Below are 7,376 nucleotides of genomic sequence, written 5' to 3' on the forward strand. Positions count from 1 at the left end.
ATCGATTTACCATTTGGCATGGGTTTGCTCTTATGATTTCATATAGGAAAGTTACACCATAAATTGGATGTTGTGGCCTCTTGCCAACAAAGTTCACAAATTGTTCACATATGAGCTCACTTAGTTCACTCATGAACACATAGCTCGCAATGTCTAGTGAGTCCACATTTAGTCCACACGGGCATCACATAAACTCACAAAATCTGCAATGCACCCTTTTCATAATGTCTGTTGAGCTCACATTCACATGACATGCAACTCACAATAGTCGCAATAATAGCCATGATGTGCACATTTTACTCCTAGTTCACAAACCCTAGAGAATTGAGATTACCCCTTGTTGGCACCTTGTAAAGTGGACCATTGATCCCTTATGGATGGGATCGTGTTATCTATGGGACCCCTTCCCATTGCCCAAACATGGCCATGTGTGAGTGCCGAAGTTTGAAAACCATTGCCGCCAATGCATCCCGCTTAAACTCTTGCCTCTAATAGTACAAGATTTTAAGCTATGGCGTCTGTCGAAGCCCCCAAATCCAAGAAGACCTCTACTTATTTCTCTTTTTGCAAGGAACACATAGAGCTAACCGAAGCTTGCCTTAAAGATGTTGGGCAATTTGTCTCGGTCCATGCCCTCACCAAATCCCTTAGAGTGCTATGGAGATTCTTTCTCATGAAAAGAATCAAATATATAAGGATCCCTCTTCTCCTTGCACCTCACGTGTGGCTCCCCCTCTACCTTATGGTAGTGGTGGGCTTGACGCTCAAGCTTTCAAGCAGACCATACTCGCATGAAGAAATTTCAGGCTAGGGGAAGTCCCGATAGAAATGGAGACAAGGAGTGTGCAACACCAAGCTTTTCTTCACATGTGGAGGTAATTGAGCCAGAGAATGCTGAGGTTGAGGAACAATGCATGGCAACAGATGAAGCTAAAGATGCCCACGACAATGAGAAAGATGAAGGTAATGGATTGGTAGAGAATGGGGGGTTGTCCTTCCCTCTTGCCAGAGTAAAACCAATCCTTAAGCTAGACAAGGATACTCATGTGGTTTGTAGCCGAAGCAAGCAATCTGATAGCACATGCTTCACAGCTATTCCTTGAGCATCTAGTGATGGCTGCCCATGCCTTTATGCTTAAGAAAAATCACAAAACAATATGAATTAAAGATGTAAAGAATGATGTCAAAAGAGAACCACGCATTGATGAATTCCTTGCAGAGGACCTCAATGATGTGCTACATTAGGTTAAGGAGGACTACTCTGATAGCAATGATGGTGCAAATGCTACTCCTGATGAGAATGTGAACTCCACGGGGCATTCCAATAAGAAGTTGAAGCCAAGGAAGAAGCTGTTGCTTGATCCAACAAGAAAGATAGCAGACTTCTTCTCGGCCTCAAACCAGAGAAAAGTTAGCAATTTAAATGCGGAATGCATTCCTCTTTGTGTAACATGTAGGGATACTTTCTATTAGATGCTTGAAATCTTTTGGTTTATAAGGATGCAACAAAAAATTTAGAGGCGGAATTGTAACTTGTTTAGCATTGGATGTTGCTTTACTACATTTTTATCTTTTGTATTTGGGAATGTGCTCACTCCTTCGCCCATCATTCACTCCATGGTTGTGGAAATTTCAAATTTTTTTAGTTCATGGGCTAGTCGAGTGATCTGTATTGATGCATTGATATGATTTGTGTCCCTCTTGATATCATAGTTACAAGGAAACTCCACTTCAGGGCCTATTGGATCAAAAACTCCGTTTCCAAATTCCCTCATTTCTTGTTTTTTATTTGCCATTGCTTTGGGGAGTTTCAAATGTTTTATACACAATATACCTATACAAAGCCATTTTGAAACCATTCAAGTGAAATGAGCAAGCCATTTTCATCTTTGATGGCCTTGTCAATCTTGTTCCCATTCCAGGTGATATTTCAAAGACATATTGGTGGATGCATTTTTTCCAAATCTTTTGAATTATCACATAGTGTTTGTATGTTTCTTTGGAAGTTCTATGACAACACTGAAATTCTTAGTCATGCATGTCGAGATCCAATATTTGCTTTTAGTGCTCTTTAGGTGTAATCATTCTCTAAAGGAGGCCATTAAGAGTAGGATATGTGGACACTTGATTGAATATATGACCTTTTAGCATATGTGATGATGTCGAAAACATCTCTTATGTCCTCATAAGCTATTCTATTGAATGCGTTTGGATAGAAATTAGCAACAAAAATTGATGTGCTTTATCACTCTACTCCAATTGCTTGTTTGTGGAAGCCTAGCAAGAAGCTGCATTATGTGCAACACTTTGAAGTTGGTGTAAGCATTGGCTACACTTTGTCTTGCTACTAGGTGAAGAACGTGCAGATGCATGAAGTAATTGTCCTTGCATTGTAACTCAATCACTTAGGAGCCGAAACCAAGAAAGCATGCCCCTTTGCCCCTCTCTATCATGCGCTTGCTTACTTTCTTAGCCTCGATATTTTCTCATGATGATACCAACAACATTGAGAGATTGATATGTCGAATATCAAGCATGTGATGGTGTTTTTACAAGTTGCGTGTGGGCAAAAAAACATAGATTCAGTCTATCAGCAAGATGCAAAATCTTTGGCTTCCTAGCCTAGCCAACAGTTGTAGAATGCTAGGGGTTGCAACTGCTTGTTGCATTTCTCACCACGACAAGTTGGGAATGAAGATTATTTTTTTGGAGCCTCCTTTTTAAAAAATATTTCTTGTTAGCTTGTAATTTGGTTGCAATGATGAGATTTTAAAAATTATTGCAATGCTATCAATAGAGAACATTTGCTATAAAAAAATGGAAGTTTTTCTAGCCATAGGGGGACCATTTTTCCCTTTTCACACTGCATGAGATTTTGAACTTAGTGTCTGTGTAAAGGAAACTATCAAAATTTCTAAAAATAACAGTATTTTATAATTAATGTCAATGTACAAAGGAAACTAGCAAATTTTTTAAAAATGACAATATCTGCAAACTGTAGATAGATTACTTAGGGGGTCAAGTTGACTATAGAAGCACCATAGAAATGGGGGTATATGGGTTCTTTAGAATATGTATATAGGGGGTTGGGCTAGTGCTATGGGGTCCGTAGATAGAGGGTTTTTCCCATATGGTTGCACCAGGGTGACATCCCCCTTAAGTATAAGTGAATCCCTCGGGGGGATATCCAGAATGGGTCGAAAGTTTAAGCCGCAAAGATGCCTATCTGGGGCTCTTCTCCAATAAGGTTTGTCCAAGATGTGAACCCCTCCCATGAGATACAAGCAAGGGCTTTTTCTTGTTGCTCCTTTGAAAACCTTGTACATGCATTTCAAGGTCTTTAGGTCTCCAGCCATGTGCCACTCAACTCTGTAGGATCCCATCCTCTCCACATCCAATTTCTTTATATTTCTTTGTTTGATTTTTATTTCTTAGATGCTAGTTTGATCCCAATTCAATATATCAAATTTATTAGCTGGCATCTGAAAAGGTAACTTAAGTTGTTTGTAACGCGCATTCAAAATCATACTACTCAAAAATAATGTCAACTCATCTTGAAGGTTGCAAGAAGAAAAATGTTTGTTCATATTGCACACTAAAGTTTATAGAGTCATCTAGTCCAATGCCTTGCAAACCAAGGCATATGTTTACATATAATGTAATGCACACAAATCAATCACAAGCATTACAAGAAAACATGTTTGTAATTCAAAATATTAGCATATCATCAAACCAATTACATTACCATGTAGTGAATGATATGCTAATTTGTCTAGGCACTGATAAGTTTCCATGAGTTCAATTCACAAAAATTCAGTATTACATCCAAGGTTTTTCGTAGCTTGACTTGCAAGTCCTGATTGCACCATTATCTACATGATCAACTGCAATATTGTGAAAATTTTCTCACTTATTGAATCTCAATGCTTGTATTTCTTGTGCACTTTGGCTTTTACGTTGTCTTCCATTTGTAGGAATTGATAGGAAGAGTTGGGCTTTCATACCACCAATAGATAGCTTCTTTGAAACATCTTGACCATTCTTAGACCTTTTTTCATCTTGCTCTATTGTAACACGTTCTTCAAGAAAATCCATCTCTAAGAACACTTTCTCTAAGGCTGAGATTGCCCTTTGATTTGTAGAGAGAGGTCAAGTGGTCCATGCAAAACAAATGTAGAGAAGAAATTGTTCTTTTATTATTCTAGACAATGCATGCATCGTGCATATGTGTACTTAGATAGTGGGATATCTAGAATGTGTCAAAAGTTTGAGCGAAAAAGATGCCTATACAGGGCTCTTCTCCAATAAGGTTTGCCCAAGATATGAACCCCCTACCATGCAATACAAGCAAGGGCTTTTTCTCGTTGCTCCTTTGGAAACATTGTCCATGCATTTCAAAGTCTTTAGGTCTCCAGCCATATGCCACTCAACTGTGTAGGAGCCCATGCCCTCCCATCCAATTTTCTTTCCATTTTTTTGTTTAGTTATTATTTCCTAGATACTAGTTTGATAACTTAATTCAATATATCAAAGTTCTTAGCCATTACCTGAAAAGGTAATTTTAAGTTTTTTATAATGCACATTCAAAAGCATACTACTCAAACATAACGTCAGCTCGCCTTAGACATAATGCCAGTTCACCTTGAAGGTAGCAAGAAGAAAAATGTTGTGCTCACATTGTACACTATAGTTTCTAGGGGCATCTAATCCAATGCTTGCATCATGGCTCAATTCATGAGTGTGATTGTGACTCACTCAACCTTCAATTCTTTTACAAGCTCTCACTCATCTACCTTGATGACAAATTTTAGGACACCGTTGCACTCTTCACAGTAACATCGAACAACTGCAAAATGTATGTTTGCAAGGCAATAAAATCATTAAAATTTTTTTTATACTTGTCATATACCACTTCCTCCACTTTTGGCGATCGGTATCTCAATTCAATGTGAAAAGAACTTCCTAGCATTTGAAGCACCTCCTCATTCACTTTCCGTCTAATTTTTTTAGTAGAAAAAGCGTTTAGAAGTAGTGTGTGCTTGATGTGAATCTTTTTTACTTATTTTTTAACAGACCTAAGTAGGAGGAGTTAGAAAGCCAAACCCTCCCCTAGTGAAAGAGAACTGGAAATGATGCTACGTACTTGTAAATGATAGCATATCCTTTAGTCAAAATATCGACCTTATCCAAAATTGATTGAACGTCCCGTGCATGGAGTTGGTTCTCCCTTAAAATATTGTCAAGTTGTTTGGCAACGATCTTACCATATCACTTGTCATCCAAGAGGACAACAAAAATTTTCCGATTCAATATGAGCTCGTAAAGAATCGAGAAGGTGGTTGCGATGCACTCCACTTCCTTGTCGGGGTGCAATAAAGATCTGGGAATGCATATAAAAAATAAGAGATATGTATGAAAGCTTATGATTTCAAACTTAAAAAGGATAGATGGACTTACTTGACAGCTTGCACTCTTTTCTTAATTCCTCCCAAGCCAATCTTCAAGTCCTCGGTGTCTCGTCATCTTCTTTCTCTTTGTTAAAGACCTAGCGCTGTTTTTTTTCCTATGAGTTATTGTGTAAGCTCATTGATGGTCTCCTTGCTTCCTTCAACTTGCTGAGAACATTGCACGACTCTCTAGCATAAGCGCACATTCTCGTTACATGCAATGTCTCTCTCTCACTCCAAAACATCAATTTTTTTGCCAACAACTACTTGGTAGCCATACAAGCCATTGTGACCATCTCCCTCATAGTTTGCCAAACAGGTTATATCCTTGAAAGGTGGAGTAGATTTTGTGATGGGATTCTTAGGATACATTTTGCTATTCATCCAAACATACACATGTTTTATGCCTTGTGATCTAAAGTTCTCCTTCAAAGCTTCATGAATGGTGTATTGTTTGTTTTTCTTGTAGAGGGGCTCATACTCTCATGAGACCTCTATATGAATATGGTACACATCTCTATATGAATATGGTACACATTTCTCTGATTCCTCATACAAATTCTATGTGGAGAGCCTATAAGCATCGAGTGCAATATGATTAATCAAAATTGGTTGTTGCAGGGGGAGGTGAGAGAAATGGAGGAAAGAACATTCAATATTCACATGCTAGAGCATGCAAAAGGAAATGGGGGGAAAGAATGAATTGAGAAAGCAGTGTCTAGTTTTTTCAAATGCAGAAGATTGAGATATACGATATTGATATTCGACAATGAAGTGCTATCATGACTGGATTATTTTTTGGGTTTTATTAACGTACCTTGTAATGAGGGTGATATTCAAAATTTTAGAAAACATATATGAAAAAGAAGAAAATAAAATTTCCCTTATCTTTCTCTATGATGATGTGGCATTCCTTACAAGGCCCAAATTTTGAGTCTAACTTTTCCTAATGGATGCACGGCAACATAAAGCATCTTCCGGTGTTCATGAGAGGGGTGTTAGTATACCTACAACCCCCACCTATTAGATTTTCCCACCATATATGATGCACAGTTTATAAGGCCCCCGTATGAGAGGAAGCCAGTAGTGCACTTATATTTGGTGGATTCCAGTTTGTATGCTAATGAGGTCTTTATTTGTGATCATGGTTGGTATGGAGGCCGATAAGTTACATGTTAATCACTCAGTATAGAGGTATTCAAAATGTTATCCAAAAAACCATCCCTCATGGGAAGTAGGCATATACATGGGTTAGTAGAGAGCGTTAAGTTGTGATGACAAAACATAGTAATACATGGGTTTTCTACAAAGCTTGGCTTCCTAAAATTACATGAGCTTTTTAAGGATGAGATACTAGGGCTAAGATTTCATTGGCATCAAATGTGGCCCCCGTCAAGTATTCTCCAAAACTGGTTGTCTTTCCACCTCGCTTGAGTGCAGCTTTAACATAGTTGTCCTCTGATGTAGGCTTCACATTGAAGGTGAAAGCCTCGGCTAACTAACCCGTAGCATCACACCAATTGGCAAGAACCTCTTGCAAATCCTTGGATAAGAATTCAATACTCCAATCCTCTAGGCCAGGTACAATGATGTAGAAACCAAGAAAATTATAATGGCATTTATAAAGACCGTTGTTGATCACATATTTCTCAAAACGTATCGCGGAACCAGCTTTAGAAAATTTCGCAGATTCTTGAAAAAGACTGGTTTTCCACCTACCATTTTGAATGTGTCTACATCATATAACTATCGTCCAGTCCATCTGTTGAAGTAGTCACAAAGCCCCCCCAAAAGCTGCCTTGATTATTTTGTCCACTTTGTTCAGCATTGCTGAACTCCAGAGTAAATATTTTCCAAACCATAGTCCAAGCTAAGAATTGTTTTGCATCCTTGGGAACAAAGAGGTACCTGAAGAACAACAATTCCCGC

General features: G+C 38.4%; 1 pseudogene; it reads left to right on the forward strand.

Moving 5' to 3' along the window:
* The first annotated feature begins 511 nt into the window (after positions 1-511).
* Positions 512-1,473, forward strand: LOC147437865 (uncharacterized; annotated as a pseudogene).
* The last annotated feature ends 5,903 nt before the right edge of the window (positions 1,474-7,376 follow it).

Source organism: Adiantum capillus-veneris, chromosome 17 (genome assembly GCF_014529385.1).
Source record: "Adiantum capillus-veneris isolate H3 chromosome 17, ASM1452938v2, whole genome shotgun sequence".
In the NCBI taxonomy this organism is placed as follows: Eukaryota; Viridiplantae; Streptophyta; class Polypodiopsida; order Polypodiales; family Pteridaceae; genus Adiantum; species Adiantum capillus-veneris.